The sequence below is a fragment of the Myodes glareolus genome, chromosome 9 (genome assembly GCF_982192425.1).
Source record: "Myodes glareolus chromosome 9, mMyoGla1.1, whole genome shotgun sequence".
In the NCBI taxonomy this organism is placed as follows: domain Eukaryota; kingdom Metazoa; phylum Chordata; class Mammalia; order Rodentia; family Cricetidae; genus Myodes; species Myodes glareolus.
This window is the reverse complement of record NC_142034.1, coordinates 28958504-28983008: the sequence shown is the minus strand read 5'-3', so window position 1 is coordinate 28983008 and position 24505 is coordinate 28958504.

The following is a 24505-nucleotide window of genomic DNA, read 5'->3' as shown; positions in this document are numbered from 1 at the left end:
AAATAATCCAGGATGCTTTCTCACTCAAGTGCTCAGCAGCCTGGGTGGCACTCATCAGAGTAATGTATAGATAGCAGAGTTGGAAGAAAGTAAGTGTGTAAACAGAAGTTTCTGTCCCGCCCAGTCCTGCAGCCTTTCAGTTCCAAATAAACACACAGAGGCTTATATTAATTATAAACTGTTTGGCCTATTAGCTCAGGTTTATTTTTAACTAGCTCTTACAACTTTAATTAACCCATAATTCTTGTCTATGTTTATCCACGTGACTTGGTACTTTTCTCAGTGAGGCATTCTCACCCTGATTCCTTTGCATCTGGCTGGTGACTGACTCTGCCTTTTCTCTTCTCAGAATTCTCCTAGTCTGGTCGCCCCGCCTTTATTTCCTGCCTGGATACCAGCCAATCCGCATTTTATTGAACCAATATGAATGACACATCTTCACAGTGTACAAGAGCATTGTCCCACAGCAGAAGTGGGAAGCAGTAATGTGGTAGCAAAAGCAGCAAAGATGGACAGGAAGAGCACTCAGAGAAAAGGACACACCGCAAGCGGAATGCATTGGATTGATAACGGGGCGGTTAGCCTGTTTTTACTGGGCACTGTGCAAAGGAGTATTTCCCCTATTGTGTGAGCCTTTAGGAAAGAATACAACTGGATTGTTTCTTCTGATGCTTTAAAATCATAGCCTGTGTTCTGCAAAGCAGGCCCCTGATGGAATCTGCAGTGTGGTGGTTGAGATTTACCTGAATGTAAGTACCAATAGTAACCAATTCAAACAGCAGCAATGTGACCGAACATAATATTCTAGGGGCAGAAGAGATGTCTCAATGGTTAAGAGCACTGACTGCTCTCCTAAAGGATGCAGATTCGATTCCCACCACACACATGGTAGCTCACCACTGTCTGTAACTTCTGTTGCAGGGGATCCAACACCCTCTTCTAGCCTCTAGGGCCACCTGGCACATAGGCGGTGCACAGACAAACACCCACGTACACAAAATAAAAGTGTATTTTATTTATTATTGAAATCCTATTTCAATATTAACACTGCAGTAATAGCAATAATTAACATTAATACTAAGTCATACAAGGTCTAGCAATAGAGCAAGCATGCAAGATTTCTATGGCACAAGCAATAGATGTTTTCTAAGGGACGTACAGATTTGACAGTAGCGCGATTTCTAATTGGTCTCTATGAAATCCTCAGAACCAAGGGAACAAGATCCTGTCTCTGTGACTCCTCAGACTGAATCCAGTGAACTCCTGTCTCCTTTTCATTTCTAGGGGGCAAATGCTGAAAGATCAGAGAAGCAGAGCAGCCAGCCACTAGTTCTTAGCTCTACAAAATCTTCAGACCAAATGGGGTATCCTGTCTCTACAATCCCTCAGACTAAAAGCCTTCTCTTTGAAACCTTAGACTGAATGTGGTGATATTTTGTCTGTTTCTGATAAATAATGGTTGCCTAGAGATCAGAAGGCGGAACTTGCCACTAGTTAACCACAGAGGCCAGGCAGTAGTGGCACACACTTTTAATCCCAGGACATGGGAGGACAAAGCAGAAAAGATCAGCAGTTCGAGACCACCCTGGACTACACGAGACTGAATCAGTCTCAAAGTGTGTTTTGCCTGTAAGTACATATGTGTACCGTGTCTGCCAATGTGCTCGGCACCCAGGGATGCCAGAAGAGAGGGTCAGATCCCCTGAGACCGGAGTTACAAATGGTTGTGAGCTATATATGTGCCGGGAATCCAACTCCGTTTCTCTGCAAAGTGTTCACAACCACTGAGCCATCTCTCCCGCCCATATGTGGCATTTAAAACAACACATATCACCAGGACTGAGAAGAGGGCACAACTGGTAAAACACTTGCAATACAAGTCTAGGAACTAGAGTCCAGATCCCTAGCACCCTTGTAAATACCAAGTGGGTGTGGGGAACATGCCTGTAGTCCCAGCATGGTAGGAAGCAAAGACAGGGGTTCCCCATAACAAGTTGACTGGTCAGTCTAGCTGAATTGAATCCTTAAGCTCTGGGTTCAAGAACAAGTTCCTACCTAAATAGAAAAGGTGAATGGTGACTGAGAAAAACATCTGACCTCAATCTATGGCCTAAACATACTTGTCACAGACACCCACACATGCAAACACATCTACAAATATGTATTCACAAAGCATGCCCATACTCACATATGAAAAATAACTACATCAAAGCATAACAGTATTTATATTTAGATTGTGGAAACACGAGGGGATTTTTTTCCTTTACTTTTTCTGGATATTTTTAATTTTCTGCAATGAATAACTTTAATTTTAAAAATGTAAAGCACATAAAAATGCTCAAAAGCATTAGTCATCTGGGGAATGCAAATTAAAAACACAATGAGACAGCATTTCATGCCCACTAATGGCCATAATAAAAAAAGACAGGCAATAATGAATGTTGGGAAGATGTGAAAACCCAGAGTCCCTCATGCATTGCTGTTAGGGTATAAAATGGCACAATTAGCAGACAACTTGGAAGCTCCTTCAAAAGGAACACATGAATTTGCCAGTGAGCTAGCCATTCCACGTTTAACTGTGTAAAGAAAAAGTAAAGCATACACACATGCAGACTTGCACATCAATGTTTTAATAGATCATTCACAATACCAAAAATGGAAATAATATGTTCATCAATTTGCATGGCCACGACAAAGTGGTATATTGTAGCTTGTGTTTGTAACACCATAAAGGGCGAGCACAATTATCTCCAGTGACTACTTACCTCCCTATAGGAAGCTAGATGATGCCTAGGTGGCTGGCCCTGCAGCCCTTCACATCCCACATGGACAATGCAGATAGACTGTGGTGACATTTCTCAGTCACGGTGTAACTGGAAACTTAAGCCTGCTTGCTATAAGCCCACAATGAAAGAAATCTGCTGAAATAAGGATTCAGACTCAGGCAAGGTCTTGGCTCACTGCTCTCTCCTCTCTCTCCCTACCTGAGTCCTCCACTCTGTGTATGTGGCCTCAGATGTTGTAAAATCTACTTCTCGCTGTCGTCTCTCCCATCATCTAGCAATCTCCCATCATTGATACAGTTCCCTGGGTTCTAAAGAGCTTAAATTAAAATGCACAAGGCAAGCAGCGCCCTCCAGATAATAATCAGTCTCACTACACTTGTTCAGACGAAGCTCTCAAGAGTCATTTACAATTTCCCTCCATATCCACTCTTCCCATTCTCATTTCAACCGTTGGACACACCTCCTCTTCTCATTCTGCAGACATTGCTCCTCCCGAGTCACCAACGACCTCCAGACTTCCAAAACTAAGGAACTTTTTGGAAAATGATCCTTCTCTATGCTCCTGGGCCCTGGGCCTACTTAAAGATCATGTCATCACCTTGAATGAGATCACCTTGACAGGCTTTGTGTTGAGATTATTTATCCTTGTATCCTAAGTATCTAGCATATCTCCATGAACTTGGTAGCTACTCAGCACGTTTTTGCTTTTGTGAAGCTGTGACAGTAGAGACGGGAAGTGTATGCGATCGGCACAAATAAGGTTGTGTTCCAAAAACAATAGCTCAAAAGGTACATTTGTGTTGCTGTCTCCTTTCTATGAGCATTTGCTTCTCCAATAACAGTTCAAAGGCATTTGCTCAGAGAAAGGAAGAGAGGGGAGAGGAAGAAGGGAAGGAGGAAGAAGAGAGAGTCATCCCTTGGACCTCCTCATTCTTGGTGTTCATTGGGTCTAAAAAGCCACCGTCTCTCACCACTCAAGATAGACAGTTACATCACAGAAATCTCTGACTAGAGGTTCTGCTTATGGACCTCACACGCTCACACTGTCTATGTGCATGTCTGCTCATTCACACCATTGTGAGGATCCATCAGGCAGCAGTGGCATAGACAGCGTCCCGGATTGCGATTTTAGAAACTTTGGTAATGTTTCCTGCCTGGCTAAGATTCTCTTTCACCGACCAGCTAAAGCCTGGCCATCAGGCCTGACTCCCTAGACTACCTTAAGGCTTAAGTTTTGTTTTATTATTGCTTTTGTTCTGTTGGGAAGACACATTCATCTAGAAGGAACAAGACTTTCCGCTGTGACACAGATTCTGTCCTGGTGGAAAGGACGGTCGTTCCCTCAAAGGATGAGGAGCAGGCAGAGGAGCCCCCACGTGTGACAAGGCAGGAGAAAGCTGAAGATGTCCACTTGACAGGTGTGCCTAGAGTCAGCCTTGCAAGGTGCTCTGCTTGTGAAGGTTTGTTTTTCTTCTTAAATTACTGTAAAAAGAACGGGGAACAAAGAGCCTTAGAGATGAAAGAGAATTCTCACGTAGGAGAAAGCGGGCAATGGATGAAAAGGCTTGGTCGCAGAGCTGCCTGGGGTCGCACAGCCAACAGGCTGAGCACTCACAAAGAATACAGGCACCTGCGTCTCCCTCCAGACTCTGAACTGTAGGTGTGGTCTCTGTATACAGTTTCCTAAGGGTTGTAAGATTTTTTTTTTCAGGCCAGAATTCGGAGTTAATAGCACGGCACTCAGGACCCCGGTAGACTTTTATAGTCTCATATAGCCTATTCTAGAGTCACATGACTGCTACGTTCTGTCTGTAATATCGGTACTTATATGAAAAAAATGTCAGTAGACATAGCTACAGACAGGCAGATGACAGGTAGGTGGGTAGATAACAGATACACAATCTGGTACCCATGCTGAAACCTTACTGATAGGGGTGGTAGAACAATCTTTTGCTTGAATATTTGGTCTTTGACCCAAATTTCTGACAATGGTCCTAAATCACTTGGAATTTTCTCTTGTTCTAGACCCTTTTGCTCTGGATCTGACGCTTTGATGGGTTCCCGGTAGTATTACAGCAGAGCTTGTGGTGAGGAAAGGTAGCCATGCCGTGCACCTAGAAGGCTGCAGCCTAGGGCCCTACCCCATTCTTCTCTTTTTTCCCCCTTTAGATATTCAACAGCATCTTTGCTTGCTTGTTTTTTTTATGTTTTTAATTAAGATGTAATAACATCCATGATGTCCTCCTCACCTTTCCTCAGTCCAACCTCTTCCATGCTTCAACACTCTCAAATTGATAGCCTTTTCTTTGGTTATTATCATTACATATATATACAGATACATAAATATATATTTTTCATATATACAGATACATAAATACAACCTGCTGAGTCTATTTTCACTGCTTATGTGTCCACATCCCACCCTTGATGTGGAATGCCCTTCTGTATGCTGTGAATATGTTTTATTACCATTGGTTCATAAACAAGCTCATTTGGCCAACAGCCAGGCAGAATAGGGCCAGGCAGGAAATCCAAGCAAAGATAAAGGGAAAAAGAAGGTGGAGTCTGAGAAGTGCCAGCAGCTGCTGGCTAAGGAAGATGTGAGGTAACCAGTCACGAACCTTGCAGTAAAATATTAACTAATGGAAATGGGTTAATTTAAGTTATAAGAGTTAGTTAATAACAAGCCTGAGCTAATAGGTCAAACGGTTTGCAATTAATATTAAGCCTCAGAGTGATTATCCGGGAACAAGCAAGCCGGAGAGAAACCTCCAGTGACGCACCCTCATTTTTGGCATCTAAGGAGTGGGAAAGAGCTTAATGCTAATTTGATCCCAATTAATGATTGGTCAATTAAAAGTGATTCTGCTAATCTTACCCATACCATGAAACTTCAGTCAGAAACCCAAAGGACTGGATCAGGAAACTTCCAAATAACTGATTTTGTGGGGGTTCCTGGAGGGTGGGAAGCACAGTGGGGTATGGGACCTCCATCACCCCTCCCACTTGGCTTGCCCTACCCCTCCTTTCCATCCTGCTTATGTCCTCTCCTGTGTCCTTTGCCATCAATGTATAAACTAAGTCAAGTGTCCCCTGGTGAAGGTGAGCCACACCAGAAAGTCATTGGAACCTCGTGAAAGTGTCCGAGGAGCCACACAACCTTTACTCAAATCAGAGTATAGTGGTATAATCAATATTTTATACATTATTTCATTTGTACTACATTTCATATTTCCTATATGGCATGTGGTAGGCAAAATTGTCTCCTGGCCACAAATGAGGACTTTGGTAATACATTACCATCTTTATCTTCCTACTTGACCATTATTTCGCATGTCCCCCTCCAGCTTATAAATACAACGCATATTCACCATAGAAAATTTATCAAAATCAGAAGTTTAAAGCAGAAGGCAAAGAAAATCAGAAATCCCAGTCTCAAGCAGCCATTACGTTGTATTCACTTCCAGTTTGTTTGTGTTCTGTTGTTTTCATATCCTGATAGAGAGTTTGCTTACATAGTTTAGTGATTACATAATCTTTTGTCATATGAATGTGCCACAACTTATTTAACCACACTCCTGACATACTGGGTTTGGCTTTCTAAATTCATACCATACATAGTTAGTTAAGCTGCAAGGGAACATCTCATGTTAAGCCTGCAGCCTTCTGCATTTCAAATTATCTTCCTAGAATAAACTGTTATAAATGGAGCTGCTGTGTAGAACAACACAACTATTTTTAAACATCTCGATACACTTGCTTTTCTCCAAACTGCTTCTTGGAAAAGTTTTTCCCCAAAGAAGTCATAATTATTTATGAAAGCAAACAAAACACCCATCCCTGGTGACAACAGACAGGTCGCCTCACGCACAGTTTAGAAGAGGGATTTCTGTTTTTCAGCTTGCATGCAGAGTGCATATTTCCTCTATTAGAAGTGATGGTGGTACTTCCCAAGTTGGTCATATTCAATGTGATCGTCATGTGTTTCGAGGGACTCCAACAGATCCTGGGTAGGAGATAACTGGAGTTTGCAAAGTTATCAGTCTATCAATCACGCCTTCCAAGGAATAAAAAGTCTGCATGTGTTCTTCATATCCAGAGAGTTCTATAAAGGCTTACCATGTTCTTGTCACTGCTGGAGGACACTGGTATTCAGGGATATATCTGTACAAGGTCACAAACCCAGAAGTCCCAGGCTGAGTCATCGACCACAACTTAGTACTTTGTCTTTGAACCTCAGCTGCCCTTTCTTCGCCATGCTCTATTTAGTATGTAATGGAGATATCATTTGTTCTTAAATATACTCCAGTATCTGCTGAGTTCTCCCCACCTCTTGAGGGCACCTAACCATGTAGAGTCATTGTCCAGGAAATACATAATGAAATGTCACAGACTGAGTGGATTAACCAGCAGAACATGCTTCCCACTGTCACCTAGATTAGAAGTCCAATGTCAAGATACCAGTAGGACTGGTTTCTCATGGCCGGAGGGCCTTTTCTTTCTTAGTGTCCATGTGCCCCTGGTTCTACTTCCTTTTCCTATAAGGATACTGATCCTACTCAGTAGTGCCCCACCCTTTGATCTTATTTAGTCTGAATTACCTCCTTAAGGTCTTATCTCCAAGGCAGTCACAATTTAAAGATGAGAGATCGGGGCTACAATACATGCCTTCTAAAAACCACAGTTCAGTCTACAAAATCCCACATCTTTCCTCCATGTGAGGAAAGAGCATCACCTTGATGGTGGGGAAGGGGTAAGAAGTGTAGAGGAGCAGTTCTGTTTTCACTGAATTCACTTTATTATGCTCATTCCCTTCCAGTACCTACTCTCTTTTCCCTACTTCTGTCAGCATAGAAATGAGAACCAACCTGTGCATCTCCCAGGGTGAAATCATTCTCAGATGCCAAGAGAGTACGTAGTGGATTCTACTAAGAGGTCTGAGGTCAGAAAGCACAGAAGAGGAGTCTAGATGAGCAAGCTAAGACATTCTTTTTCCCAGGAGAGCAGTTTTAGCGCATTTGACTCTGACTATCTATTCTCAACCACTTAGAGCCCCGAGGGCAGACCAAATGGTACCTCATAGTTCATATTTTCAGCACCATAAAAAAAAATAGGTACAGCTGCCTCCATGACTACCTCCCATAGGCAACTGGATGAAACCTATCTGAACGGCTCTGCTGACCCCCACACTCCCCACATGGAGTACAACCTGGAGTTCATGCCTGCCTGCTTGCTTTGAACTCTGTAGGAAAGTTGGAATGCAGTTCCTTACTCAAACAGGGCCTAGGACCCTAGCTCCTCTCTTCTATCTTTCTCTTTGCCCTGCCTGGGCTCCTTGACCTTCTGTGTAAGGTCTCAGGTGTACTGTGTACACCAAAGGACCTGTAAGTAACGAACTGCCATTCCAGCTGGCCTCTCACATCACTGAAGGAGTGTCTCAGTGTTAAAGATCCTAAATTAGAGAACACTGGGACCGCAGTAGAGATACTTCCCTGCGCATCTTCCTCTGACAACGCGATCTTTGTGGTCCCTAGCCTAGCGCCTCATCATGGGATCTTCTTTCTTACTCTCCTTCCTTTGTTCCCCCTGGTTCTCTAGGAACGTCCCCCAGGAACTCGCCATTCTTCTCGCTTGTCACGCAATCTTTCAGCTTCTCCAGCTCCCTAAGCACAAACCTTATTTTCAGGCTACCATGCAATCGCCACACCACTCCTGTTGGGGCTCAGTGGAATGCAGAGCCTTCACGTTAAGCAACTCCACTATCCTTCAAGGCAAGTTGCATTGTCATTAGCAGTTGTCCTTTCGTTATTCAAATGGATCCTAATGATGTTGATATTAGTGAGAGTGAATATTAAACAGCTTGGGACTGGAATCAGGAGTTTGCTAAATAAATACTGAGATCAATGTCACATAAATGCTAGAGAAGTATCAGCAGGGATTAGTGACGAGGAATACTAAGTACAAGAACCTGAGAGAAACTTGTTGGGAAGCTATAGTCCTGAGACCACATTCAATGACAGCCAATTATACAGGTTTGATCTGAAGCCATTGCTTTTGACTTGGGAGTTGGGGGCTGACACAGGGGAGAAATAATTGTTCAGAGAGCAAGAAACTGACAAGGAAGAGCCATAGTAGGTGATTGCCTCCCATAACTAGTTACTGAGGCCCAAAGAAAAGGGACTTGACTCATTGCAATTGATGACTTATAAGAAAAAATGTAACAGAAAGTCAAAGTATAGCGTAAAAAGAAGGAGAAGGAAAAGGAGGAGGGGATATGTAAGAACCTTCTAGAAGACACCAACTATACTAGCTGCTTGTGTTTATTGATCACCCTCAACTATGTGACAGGTGACCTTCTAGAATGGAAATAGCCTAATGTTACTTAAACAAACTATGGTGCATCCAGTCAGTGAAACAGTGTTTGGTGATTAAAAGAACCAGCTTTTGATATATGAACTTGGATAAGACTATAAAGGCATTATGCTGAATGAAAGAAGCCAGTCCCAGAAGACTAGATGGCTCCATTTATTTGATAATTTCAGAAAGACAAAATTGTGGTGATAAGAATGGATCAGTTGTTTGCTGTGGGAACTCCTTTAGCCAATAGTCTTTAAGATACCAGCCCACTTGGGTGTGGTCTCTTATACTATAAATGCAGATGTAATTGCGCAGTCTCTCTTTCTCTCGGTTGTTGGATTCGGTTCCTGTTTCCCACTGGTGCAGAGGACTGTTGATCTGTGAGTCTACCACTACATAAAGAACCCATTATTATACCCCATTCTGAGCTAGTGTGGGATTACTTTACCATGTCCATCTACAGCTGTTGCCATGGGCAGGAAAGGAGAAGGTTTGATCATACGAGAATAATTGATTAAATTATATATATATATTTCCATTATAGTAGTGGTTACACAAATTCAAAATGAGGTGCAGTATTATGCACCTATAATCTCAGCTATTCTGGAACCTGAAGCAGGAGAATCTCTTGAGCCTACAAGTTTGAGGCTAGCCTGGGCAACATAGTAATATCCTGTCTCAGAAACTCAAACAACCCTATATATATATTAAACATATAAAACTATATATCCTTAAACTGTCTTTCTGAACATTAATTTTTAAAATGAATTTTCATTTATCATAAAAATCCAAATATACACAAACACAAAATACATGTGCTGTAAATCCTCCTTATGCTTCATTCAGTTCCTAGGTTACCCCCAGAAATGCCCCTAGGTGTTGTGGTAGATGTATGGGAACCAAACAGGGCTTCCTGTTCCCCTTAAGCTAGAAAGCTCCACTCTCCTCTGCTTTTCAAAAATAAATTTAAGAAATAGTAGATACGAAAAATTAAATCTTGAACCACTGATGCAATGAACCTAGTACAAATTAGTATTCACTGCGAGCTCACTATGTGCCAAGTACTGAACAAAGCAGTCTGTCTGAGCATCACACCACTTGTCCCTCTGTCTGGTCTCATGAGGTATGAATTATCTTTCTTTAAAAATGAGAAGAAAGAAGACTAAGAGAAATAACTTAGCTTGCTTATAGTGGCCTAGATCATAGGCAAAACAGACATTTGCCTGTTCTCTCTCCTCTCCTGCTGGGAGGGTAATTGACCCTGATGCTACACTCTGAAATCCACCGGGATGTTTCTCAGTCCTGTGGGCATCTCCCACTCTAACTGAGCATAGCATGGGGCCCATTTACCGTTGATGCGGGGCTCACAGTGAGGAAAACTTTGGTTCTCGATTCCTTACTGGCATGGTTCTTTTTAGACATGGCACCCTTCCTTGTTTCCTTCTGTCCCTCCTTTTCTCTGACCCTTCCTTCCTTCCATTCTTTCTTTCTCTCTCCCTCCCTCCCTCCCTCTCTCCCTTCCTTCCTTCCTGCTTGGGACTTCATCTCGGGGCCAGAGCGTTGCCCCAGTCTGACGACTCACTTAGCTTTCCCATTTCCTCCCATTGCTCTTTGCTCCAGTGAACTCTTCTTGGTTCCTGCTTCCTGAAGGGCCCTGATTAGCACATTTTCCTGAAAAAATAAAGTGCTCCCAGGTGTAACACCAGGAGAGCAACCTGAGTCTTGGAGATGATGAAGAGGTACTAACTAACATTAAAGCTGTAGGAATTTAACTCCCTGACAATGGAAAATCACTGGCCGCCCTGGCTTGTGGTATGCATGTAGTAGTTCCTTTATAAACAGAATAAAATAAAATTTTTATAACCAGTATAGAGACTAGTAGTTTATAAAGAACCAAGGAAGGAGCATTGAGCTGGTTCCTCCAGGTATCTAGCAGTTCCTCCTAAATGTTCATAAGACCACATCACTATCAGACACTTCTTCCCTCCAAACCCAGCTAGACACGGGCAGGTCCGGCTGCCTCTTCCCACCCACACCAGGTTTTACACAAAGAAGAATTTCCCAAAAGACATCACACTTGCCCCCATAGCTTCTGAAAGTCACCTCATGGCTGGAAAAAAAAAAATCTCACTTGGAAAGAATTACTCTCATAAAGTACTGAGAATTGAATGCTGACCCAAAGCTGACCAGAGGAATTTTTCAATACCCACTTATATATATAAAATTTGTAACCTTTCTCTTCTCATTGAAATTAGGTAGTATTGATTGAGTAGAAATTTCAGGAAACTGTGTTTGGGACTTAATAGGGGTGAGCCTGTGGTAATCATGGCTACCCTGCAGTTTAATTAAAATTCTTAACCAAAAGGAGAAAATAAAATCAAAATCAATATTCCCATAGGCACACAACTTAAGGATGACATAGCGATTTAACAGATACTCCATTAGCCACAAGCAACTCTGTTTCTTGCCATGGGTCTGTTTCTACATCATTTGTCAATAGGAGGACAAAGAAGAAAGAACCCAGGGAGGAATAAATGGAAGGTGATTCCAACAGAGAGACAAGTCCATCAGCAGCGGGGGGAGGGGGAGGACGCCAGAACTAAGAACTAATCAGAAAGAAAAATAAATGTGCCTTTGTAATACCACAGTATCAAGCCTTCCTAGTCAAGCCAACAGTGAGCAAGGATCTTGGTCTCCAAAACGTGTAGGAGAATTAGAAACTGCCAAATCAGGCAGAGCCCAGGAATCCCTTATGAATTGCAAATAAACTGAGACTGAGAGCAAGAATGTGGGTATGTTTGAGACCAAGTCTTGCTTTTCAACCCGTACTTAACTGGAACTCATTGTGTGTCCCTGGCTGGTCTCTAATTCATGAGTCTCCTGAATGTCAGGATTACAGATGTGTGTTATCATGCCCAGCTTAAGTTCAAGACTCTGGCTAAATATATTGAGTAAACAGCTAGGGAAGAAACCATGTTCCTTTTTTATTTTTTTTATTAATTTATAAAAGTTTCCACTTCTGCCCCTCCTCCCAATACCCTCTCATTCCCCCCACTTCCTCTCCTCCTCCCTCTCCAGCCCTAAGAGCAGTCAGGGTTTCCTGCCCTGTGGGAAGTTCTAGTTCCTCCCCCCTCCCTCCAGGTCGAGGAAAGTGAACATCCAAACAGACTAGGATCCCAAAAATCCAGTACATGCAGAGAAAACAAGTCCCAGTGCCATTATCAATGGCTTCTCAAATAGTCCCCGTGCCAGCCACATTCAGAGAATCCGGCCACAATCAGAGAATCCGGCTTGATCACGTGCTCGTTCAGTCCCAGTCCAGCTGGCCTGTGGGGGAGGGAGGAAGGATGGATATGGGAGCAGGGAAGTATATATCTCAACTAAGGGAGCCATTTTAGGGTTTACAAGAGACTTGATTCTAGAGGGGTCCCCAGGTCCAAGGAGAGATCCCCAGATTGTTCCCTGGACAGCAGAGGAGAGGGTGCCTGAACTGGCCTTGGCCCATAACCATACTGATGAATATTTTGCATATCGCCATAGAACCTTCATCTGGCGATGGATGGAGATAGAGACAGAGACACACATTGGAACACTGGACTTAACTCCCTAGGTCCAAATGAGAAGCAGAAGAAAGGAGAACGTGAGCAAGGAAGGCAGGACCAGAGGGAACCTTCATCCGACGATGGATGGAGATTGAGACAGAGACCCACATTGGAGCACTGAACTGAGCCCCCAAGAAACCATGTTCTTACTCAGGCCAAACAACCTTATTTCTTACAAGTTTCCTTGTGGGAGTTGTCCTGAAGTTGGCTAGGAATTCTCTCTCTCTCTCTCTCTCTCTCTCTCTCTCTCTCTCTCTCTCTCTCAATTTTTCAAGATTGGATTTCTCTGTGTAGCCTTGGCTGTCCTGAAACTAGCTCTGTAGATCAAGCTGGCCTTGAACTCGGAGATCTTCCTGTCTTTATCTCCCAGTGCAGGGACTAAAGGTATGTGCCACTACACCAAGCTTAGGAACTGTGTTTTCAGCTTTAAGTCTCCCATCGTCCAGGTGCCCATGAACTCATTCATTTTTATTTCCACTGCATGATAGGGATTATGGGTTAGTGTACAGAATATCACAAGCATTCAGAACTTCAGTTAGCAACACCCAGCTGGCAAGGATTATAATATACAGAAGAAAGAAGGAAAGATAGGGGGTTGATATTGAGAGACCCTCCTCCATAGGTTGACCCAAGAATTTAGGTGCAGCTCCATTCAGAGTTTCCAGATTTGTCAGTCTATCTGAGTCAACTTCTCAGCTGTCTCGTTGTACCTGATCTGGAGAAGCATAACTAAAATGCTAAAGATGGAGTTCTTCTCACACATGTTCTGTTTTGGTTATGACAGTCTTACATAAACAGGAGATTCAGTGAGTTGATTTCCTGGTGGTCAGAAGAACCTGACGTACCAGAGCCAACTGTCCCACCCATGAACACCTTCTCTCCAGTCCTATCTCTGGAGTGTTTGAGGTATCTGATGTATATCACACAGTTCAACACCTAGTGAGAGGCATTTGTGGCTCTTAGACCTTTAAAGTTCCAGACTCCAGTTCTCTGAACTTTAGATTCATACTGGTACCTATGACCTTGGCTCCCCTAGCTCTAGAAATTTGAGATTTGGGCTGAAAACTATAACAAATGAATTTCCTGTAGCTGCAGATGGATAATGGAATGTCATGGGTCATTTTGACTTTGGGGTCCATGTGAACCAATGCCTCATAATAAACATCTTCTTGTTTATCTATGTTTTTTCTATGTATAGTTCTGTTTCTCTGAATAACACTGAATAATATTTTAGCCTGCAGCGAATGAAGTCTGAGGCATATACATGGAAGCTCTTCCTAACATGAGATTGGGATTTGGGTCAGACTATGCAGAGCTATCTCAAATCTATTTGAATAGTGCCCAAAAAAGGAACATGGTGGTTCAAACACTCAAACATCTTCAGCATTTTTTTAAAGTGTTAATAGTACTTAAGTCCTAAGGAAATTTGTAAGTGTTTGGAGGCAATTTGGACTTTGAATAGTTCACAGAATAGTATTTTGGATCAGCTGAGTCTAGATCTTAAAATAAATGGAAAAGTGCAGTTTAGTTCAAATTGCATTAAAAAAATACTGGAAATATAAATCTTTAATAAGTATTAGTTTACTTTCCTTCGTTAAGAGACTATTTATAGATTGTGTCTCTTAGATGGCTTGTTCCCTAACCTCCAGCTATTTAGAATAAATTTAAAACAAGAGAGAAAGTAGACAATTACCACAAAGAAAAGGATTGTCTGTTCTATTTGACTGCACACATCCAACAAATGGAAGCTCACAAGAGTCACCCATCAATTTCCAGTGTGATCATGTTTTTTAAAAGTTTCTTTGGACCTGAAACAGGGAACTCCATAGGTACAGGGAAGCAACTACTGAGTGAGTGAACCAGAGCCAGAGACCCCTGAGGGTTTGACGTGAATCTGGGACCTTCAAGGGGGTAGACCTAAGCCAGAATCCCTGTGAGCCTGGGCATGAACCTAGGACTTCTAAGGAACTAGGTCTGAGCCAGGTCCCCTGCAGGTCTGGGCATGAATATGAGACCTCCGAGTGAGTAGACAGGAACCAGAGATCTCTGTGGGTCCAGGTGTGAGTCTGGGACCTCAGAGGGAGTAGGCTTGAGCCAGGACCTCTGTGGGTCCAGGCATTGGTCTGGTACATCAAAGGGAACCAAAAACCTCTGCGGGTCCAGGTTTGAGCAAGAGTGAGTCTGGGACCTCTGAGGAGTAAGTCTGAGCCAGATCCTCTGTAGATCTGGGCACACCCGAGCCTGGGAACTCCAAGGGAGTATACCGAAGTCAGAGACCTTTGCAGGACCAACTCCAAGACAGGGACCTCTGCAGGAGTGGATCCAGACCAGGATTTACAGAAACAGGTCAAAGCCAACAACCTAGGCTAGAGTAGGCCTGAGACAAACTTCAAGGGAGTAGAGCAAAGCCCGGGAGTGCTGAACGACCTCCAGGAACACGGAGTGACCAAAGGGGTAACGAGAACCCTGGCACTAACTGTACCACAAGGAACAAACATCTGAGCCTTGGATTCACTGGCACCTAGAAGATTAATCAACAAAATCACCAACAGCCCTAAACACACCTATTAGAGGAAAAGATGAGTAGAAAAAGTAAGAACACAGGCAACACCACAAAGAGCAACATGACACCAGTAAAACCTAAAAACCCTACAACAGCAAGACGTGAACAACCAAATATAGATGAATCAGAAGAAAATGACCTAAAAGAAAAAAAAAAAAAACTTCAAGAGAATGGTTGAAACTCTTAAAAGAGGAAATGAGAAATTCCTTCAAAGAAATGGAGGAAAAGACAAACAAAAAACTGGAAGACATTAGCAAATCACTTAAAGAAAGCCAAGAAAAAGAAATCAAACATATGAAAGAAACTATTCATGACTTTAAAACTGAAATAGAGACAATAAAAAAAAAACACAAGCCGAGGAAATTATAGAAACAGAAATCATGAGAGAATGATCAGGAACCACAAATGCAAGCATGAACAGCAGAATACAAGAGATGGAAGAGAGACTCTCAAGTGCTGAAGATACAATAGAGGAAACAGACTCATTAGTCAAAGAAAACATTAAATCTAACAAAAGCTTAATCCAAAATATCGGAAATATGGGACACCATGAAAAGGCCAAACCTAAGAATAATAGGTATAGAAAGTCAATTAAATAAATCCAAATTATATTCTGCTATCCTCATAGTCCAACTGTCATCAAAGAGTCTTCACCCCGCAACTGATGGAAACAAAAGCAAAGATCCACAGCCAAACATCAGGAGGAGCTTGGGGAATCTTGCAAAAGAGGAGGAGAAAGGATCACAGGACCCACAAGAAAGGGCACCACAAGAAAACCCACAAAGCCATCTAATTTGGGCTCACAGAGGCTCACAGAAACTGAACTGACCATCAGGGAACCTGCATGGGATTGACCTAGGCCCTCTGCTTATACATTACAGTTGTGTAACTTAGTCTCTGTGTAGACTCCTAACGGTGAGAGCAGGGGCTGCCTCTGACAGTGTTGCCTGGTTTAGGGACCCATTCCTCCTCCTGGATTGCTTCATGTAGCATAAAACATCTCTGAGTAACTCTGACCAAACAAGTGGAAGACCTGTATGACAAGAACTTTAAATCTTTGAAGGAAGAAATAGAAGAAGACACCAGAAAATGGAAAGATCTCCCATGCTCTTTGGTATGTAAAATTAACATAATAAAAATGGCAATCTTAAAGGCTATTGACTGAAAGAGTTCCCACAACACCACTCCTTCCCTTCTCAGAAGGAAAAGAATCACTGAATTCAGACAAAGTTTCTCGTACTCACCTCCCCGGTGAACTGGAGCTAAACATAAAATGAATAATGAATATGATTGGTCCTTTTGAACTGCATTATTAGGCACTCTCGCAGCTGGCATTTCCACGGCTATCATCATTCCTAGTGTCTAGCACAGACTTCTCCCCCCTTTTGTGCCTTTGGTCATTTCTATGAGATTGCTCAGTGGAGCCAGGTGCTGAAATCACTCACTTGCTTTTAAGTCCCCTGTGCCTCTATCCGTAGGAAGAGGCTGGCCACTTGTGCAGTCGGCTAGTTTAGCCCCGAAATAACCACACAGAAACTGTACTAATTAAGTCATTGCTTGGCCTATTCGCTGTAACTTTTTATTGGGTAACTTTTACATCTTAGTTTAACCCATTTCTAGTAATCTGTGTATCACCATGAGGCTGTGACTTACCGGGTAAAATTCCCAGCATCTGTCTCCAGCAACTCCATGGCGTCTCTCTGACTTTATCTTCTTCCTCCCAGCACTTAGCTTAGCCCTCTCCACATACCTAAGTTCTGCCCTATCAACAGGCCAAGGCAGTTTCTTTATTCATTAATGGTAATCACAGCACGCAGAGGGGAGGGGACTCCCACATCATCTATCTTTCTTTTTTTCTCCCCTGCCACTCAGAACAACAATCTACTGCTAAAGCATCCATTAAGGGGCAGGTTAATATTTCCTCTTTAGTTGGACACTCATAATTCAAGAATATGGGAGTAAACACATGAGAAACACCACCATTCCAGAACACGCTCTGCTTAAGAAGCGGCTTCTGCTGAGCCGTGAACTGCGCTCCATTCCTTCCAGAACAGCAGATGTCCCTGAGTCACCAGGGCTCACTGTCGGAAGTATCTAACATCTGAAAGATAAATCCAACATTAGGCAGCTGACCACATGTGTGCCTCTGAAACTATGGCAACAGAAAGTCCTATTACCTCTGTGTCCCAATTAAAAGTGGTCTGTTGGCTGTAATTGGCTGCTTGGTCTCCAAAACTAATACATCAAAGCAATCGTATAAGCCTCAAATGTCACCATCGTACAAATTGACATTTTCCACACAAGCAACTAATGAGTGGTCAAGAGCAAAGAGCACATGCAATGGAGGCCGCCGAGAACAACTGGGTAAGTCCACTCTTGGACACTTCTCGACGTGTCCCATCCACAGATTTGACAACTGGTTGAACGCTGGAGTTGGAGGAAGAAGAAGGCTAGAAATAGGAAGCTAAGTATCCAAGAGGATAGAGGGACTTTCAGGACTGGGGATGCGGCTCAGGAGTTGAGTGTTGTCTGGCATGTAAAGGCCCTAGGTTCAATCTCCAGTTTCCCCTCTTGCCAACAAAAGAATTTTAAAATGGAAATTTATTTTTTAAAAAAAATATTTTTATTTTTAAAGTTCTAACTTATTATTTTTTATTTATTCAATTAAAAAATACCAATTCAAATTCCCACTCCCTCCCCTCCTCCCATTCCCTCCACATAACCCCCCACCCCGCCTCCCTCTAACCCTAAGTGAGGGTAAGGCACTTTGCTTTGTGGAAGGTCCAAGACCCTACCTACTACATCTAGGCTGAGCTAGGTATACATTCAAAGAGAACAGGATCCCAAAAAGCCATTACATGCAGTAGAGATAAATCCCAGTGCCATTTCCAGTGGCCCCTCAATCTGCCCCAAGCCGTACAACTGTCAACCACATTCAGAGGAACTAGTTTGGTCCTATGCTTGTTCCTTCCCAGGTGAGTTGGTGAGTTCCCATTAGCTCAGGGAAACTGTTTCAGTAGATGAACCCTTCATGGTCTTGACCTCTTTGCTCATATTCTCATTTCTTCTACTCTTTTTTTAGAATATTTATTTATTTATTATGTATACAATATTCTGCCTGTGTGTATGCCTGCAGGCCAGAAGAGGACACCAGACCCCATTACAGATGGCTATAGGCCACAATGTGGTTGCTGGGAATTGAACTCAGGACCTTTGGAAGAATAGGCAATGCTCTTAACCTCTGAGCCATCTCTCCAGCCCCTCCTTCTACTCTTCAACTGGATTTAGGAGCTCAGTTCAGTGTTCCAATGTGGGTCGCTGCCTCTGTTTCCATCTGTTGTTGGACGAAGGTTCTATGGTGATATTTAGGATAATCATCAGTCTGATTACAGGGCAAGACCAGTTCGGGCACCCTCTCCTCTATTGCTTAGGGTCTTAGCTGGGGTGATCTTTGTAGATTCCTGAGAATTTTAAAAAGTAGAAATCTAGAAGGACTTTTAGCTGAAATGAGAAGAAAATATATGGTGTTCCATGGAAAAAAATGTACAAGGTCAGAAATGAATCTATTCAAGTCTCCTTGGTTAGGGTAGGATGCCTGGCATTTGACAGGTCACATAACATTTGACTTCCATGTCTGGTTGAAAGGTATTAACTAGCAATATTGATAACATGATACTTTCAGATTTGTTTTGTCCTTGGTTCTAAATCAGCAAAACATGGAACAACTCGGCTTTTAGTTTCTTTGATGTTAAGAATGAAGTGATCCATAAACAAATGATTGAAAAGACACAGCTGACCGGGTCCTACAGTTTTTTTCTTGATATGAAAACTCCTTAGGTAATGGCAATAATTCTGCCCTCTGATACACTCACTAATGTATTTCATACTCTTTACTAGTGTAAAGGTGGGCTTCCCAGAACATGTCCATACAGATTTGTTTATTATATCACAGGAATACGGCTACAGGTAAGAGAAAGCCCAAATCCTAACAATTTAATCTAGTCATAAAAGAGAAGGTTCATGACAATTCATCAGGTCACACATGTAAGTTGGAATTTGGTCAGCTCCCTGGGTCACATGGCATCCGAATTCTAGCAAAAGGAGTGCATGAGAAAACACCACGTTCGCTGGGTCTCGGCTGTAAGGTAACTGTTATGGTTGGTGTGTAGTTGTCAACGGACACACCCTACAACCCTGTGAGATGGGCCTCTGAGACCATCTGTGAGAGATTATCCTAATTAATAATGTGGGGGCACTGCTCCCTGGGCTTAGGATCCTGGACTGAATAAAAAGGATAATGCTAGCCAAGCCCTGAAACGCACTATTCCATTTCTCTCTGCCCTGGACTGTAGATGCAGTGCGATCAAATCTCTCACGTTCCTGCTGCTATGTTTTCTCTCCCATGATGGACTGCAGCTAGAAGTGTGAGCCAAATGAACCCTTACTTCTTTAGGTTGTTTTTGCCACCATGTTTTAGCAGGATGACAGGAAAAGAAACTAAGTCAGAAATCTTCTCAGTAGCTCTGCATAGCAACATCTGCTTTCATCGCCCTAGACAGACTCACATCGCAAAGGTCAGATTATCTGCAAAGAAATCTTTGGCATGTTAATGGCTAGCTCCATCATGATCACATAGCTGGAGTTCTGTTAATAATAAAGAAGAGAAGCCACCTTCATCCTCTCTCCATCCAACCTACACGTGTCTGGTATTTTTTTTGTGTGTTAACCACTAGACAGCCTTCAATCTAGGCTTTCAAGAAACAATCCATGCATGATCTATCATTAGAACAAAGAAACTCAAGTCAAAAGAGCTGAGATCCAGCTGTGCCTCGGCCACTTGCTCTGTGACCTCCAGCAGGTAAATCTTCTACTTCTGTTTCTAATCAGCAAAATGAGAGAGTTTAAAGCAATCATTGTAAAGGTTTATTTTAGAACCTAGTAGATATCCAAGCTCTATTGTGCTGCGCTCCTGGGCCTGGGCCCTACGCTTTTGTTCCTGGTAGACAGGGAACATTGTTGGAGTGACCACTTTGGGAATCTTGTTAACTCGTTAAATAAAATAAAAATAGTTCCTTCTCCCATGTTAAAAAAAAAATGGTTGGGAGGCAATGGTAGTTCTTAGTTGATATGCCTGATCCAATTCAACAAGGTCCCTGGGCTATTCAAGATCAGTATGTCTGTGTGTTCTCAAGGTGAGAGATCACCCACGGAAGTCAAAGGTAACATGATCTATTAAGGGTGAGACACCCAACAGTTGTCTCCAGGGAGCAGTAGCTTCTGCAACCATGACTGAATCCAAACTTCCAAGAAAACTCTGGGAATGAAAGGAGTGAAAACACATGGAGCGAAGGGGGCTAGAAAAGCGAGCCAGGAATGCTCGCTCAGATCACACTGTGAGAGTCACAGTATGAGAGGGACCGGTTATGCTTTACAACCTGGACCTGTTTAATTAGTGACAATATTGTGGCAAACCCTGTGAAACCTGAGAATAGACACTTTCAGGAGCTGCCTCTGGTTAGCTAATAAGTTGGGCTTTGAAATGCATCTATGACTCTATTATCACTTATCCTTCTGATGCATTAACAGAGGTACTTGGTCTCTTGGGAAAGATTTGCAAGAAGATGCTGCAGATAGATGAACACTTTGTGCCCCTTCCCCATGTCCATCCCACAGGCTCGAACTGGGTCCATGGAGGAGTCTGAGAGATCACCGAGGTTTCTGGAAAGAAAAGAGAGCGAGGTGTCAGAGACCTACAGGGACACACCAGAGAAGAAGAAACAAAAGAAATTCAGCCGGATTCAAAAAAGGCTAACAAAGCAAAGAGGATGCAGAGTTCATATTTTTCACCAAAATAAAGCCATGAGAATTTCATGAGAATATGTGTGAGAAAATAATAACGGCACTAAAACCAGAGAGGTTTGTGTATGTGCATATGTATTTAATTCCAGTCTGTCATTCTAATTAATAAGTATCATGTCAAATAAATTTAGCTATGAGATAATTAGCAAAGAGATAAGGTATCTATTTCTTAAATTATTTGTATTTATAACAATAAAGCATAGCCTCTGTGCATTAATTACTTTTATGCATAAAATACTCATAATCTATTTGATAATCACTTAGAATGATAGTAATAGTAATATTGTTTCCATTTGCCATAAAAATCTGATGGTAGGTTTTTGTTTTATTTTTCTTTGAGACAGGGTCTCATCATGTAACTACAGATAGCCTAGAATTTGTACACAGACCAGGCTGGTCTGGAACTCACAGAGATCTGCATTTCTCTGTCTTCAGAATGCTAGAATTAAAAGTATACACCACCATAATCAGGCAACATGAGACGCTTGCCTCTAATATTAACCACATTCTTTAAAGTCTCCAAATCTTTGAAATAGTAAGGTGAAAGAAGAGTTACAATCTTGGAAAAAATTTAATTATACCACAGATAGACATAATCATTGAATATGTAAAGAACATATTCAAAAAGAAAAGACCAGTAGTCTAACATAAAAGACAAAAATTGGTCACTTCTGACTGAAGGACTTATTTGACAATGCAAATATGCAACAAACATGAGAGCCCTCAAATATGCACATCCCAGAGGTTCTGAGAATGCAGAGACATGCACTTTTCCTTCCCTCGGCCCAACTGTGATTTCAGAAAATCCATTTTGACACACTATCATTTTATAGAAAATTCTACCTTACATCAGTAGGCAGAGGCTGCTCATTCATTTTCCGACTGCTCAGACACAAACAATCACACAGATGCTATATTAATTACAGCACTGTTTGGCCAATAGCTTATGCATATTTCTAGCTAACTCTTACATCATTTTTTAAAATTTATTTATTTATTTATTTATTTATTTATTTATTTATTTATTTATCTGTGAATCATCACGAGGCTGTGACCCACCAGTACGGTTCTGACTGGCAGCTGGCATGTTTCTCCTTCGGCAGCTACGTGGCATCTCTCTGACTCCACCTACCTCTTCTCTTTATCTCTGTTTGGATTTCCTGCCCAACTTTACTCTAATAAGTCATTGGCCAAAATGGCTTCTTTAATAACCAATGGTAATAAAACATATTCATAGCATACAGAGAGGGATCCCACATCACATCACCTTGCCCCGAATCACATACACGAATATAAAACAGATGGCTCCGTTGGTAAAGTACTTGCTACACAAGCATGAGAAACTGAGTTCAGATTCCCAATATCCACATAAAAAGCTAAGTGTTGTATTTCTCGCCTGTAATCTTAGTGCAGGGGAAGTATAAGCAGGAGGATCCCTGTAGATCACTGGCCATCTCATATTGCTGAATTGGTGAGTTCCAGGGTCAGTGAGAGACCCTGGGTCAAGAATAAGATAGAGAGCAATAGAGAAAGACATCCCACATCAACCTCTAGTCTTCACACACAAATAGACATGTGCATACACACACACATGTGTACAGACACAAACATGCATATGCATACAACACACATATAATACGTACACAAGAAAACTGTAGAGGGACTTTAAGTACCATTTGGCCAGATTTTAAAGAAGGTCAAAAAATGTTTGCTATTAGAGAGCTGTTCATCTGACTTAGAGACTCGCCAAGAAAAAAACAAATCAATGTGTGAGAAATAATCCTGCAAGTCTGTAATTAGTTGTAACCTTATATAGATAAATCATAATAGCAATCTCATAGCCTCATACTGAGTTCTGCCACTTACAAGATACTGTGACAAAGATATGCTTAATCTTGTCAATAGCTCTTAAAATAAAAGGGAATGTGATTCAGGTTTTATAGATGCATATTTCATTAATCAAGTTCAGATTTTTAAAACCCAAAACCTAAACATTGTACCAGAGTCCTAGGCTGCACATAGTCTTAAGGCAGCATTCTGGTAGAGGAGCAGAATAAGAGAATGAAGGCATCAAAGCAAGAGAGTGTTGCAATAAAATGAAATGGTAAGTAAAAAAAAAAAAAACAAAAACCACACTGCTATACAAGAATAGTCAAGAAAACTAAAGACATTAAATGTAGAAATTACATTTAACATGTATTTAATTTTAATGCTTTTAATTTAGAAGCTAAAAAAAATAGAGATGCATCTATATACACATTTAGTACGGCCAAAATTCACTACATCAACACTGAGAAGTGTTGGCATGGATATGGAATGATGGGAACTCTCATTTCCTACTGATGGGAACATGAAATGCACAGCCACTTTGGAAAACAGTTTGGCAGGTTCTTATGAAACAAAACACATTCCTACAAATGATCCAGCAAGCACAGTCTTCGCTATTCCTCCAAATGAATTGAAAACACACCACACACACACACACACACACACACACACACACACACACACACTCAAACACACACACACCTGTGCTTGCACATTTTTAACAGCTAATGAGATCAAAAGCAACCAAGATGTCCTTCAGTATGTCAGTGAATGAATATTGTAGTAAATGCAGTCAGAGCTGTGTTATTAAGACCTAGACGGCTCCCTAGTGGTGACGACCTCAAATGAGACCATCATTAATTGGCCACTCCCATGTGTTCTGCACCTCCATTGCCCTAGTTCATCTTACAGATGGGATATATTATAAATAGAAGGTTTTGTAGCTGGGTTGGTGTCCCAGACCCATCTCTGGAAGCCTTACCTAGTTACAGAGGATGGCTGGTTCAGGCTCTGGATCTTCATTACTAGGAATCCTCACTAGGGTAACCCTTGTAGAATCCTTGCCTCCTCTGACCTTGATATGAGGGTTTATGCCTTGTTTCAGTGAATCCTGAATGGCCTGCTTTTTTTCTGAAGGGAACAGGTGAAGAAGTGGATCTGGAGGCAGGGGGTTGGAAGGAGGGGAGAGAGGAAACCGCAGTTAGAATGTATTGGGGGGAAAAAAAACCTAAAAGGAGCCTGGAGGTGATGGCATATACTTTAATCCCAGTACTTGGGAGGTAGAGGCAGGTAGATCTCTGAGTTCGAGGCCAGCCTGGTCTACAGAGCAAGTTCCAATATAGCCAGGGATACACAGAGAAATCTTGTTTCAATATATATATATATATATATATATATATATATATATATATATATAAAATGAAATAAGTCAGCAAGCCAAGAAGGCATGGAGGAACCACCATTCCATGCTGTTGAATGAAAAAAAAAAACAGGGGAGTTGTCATAGAAGC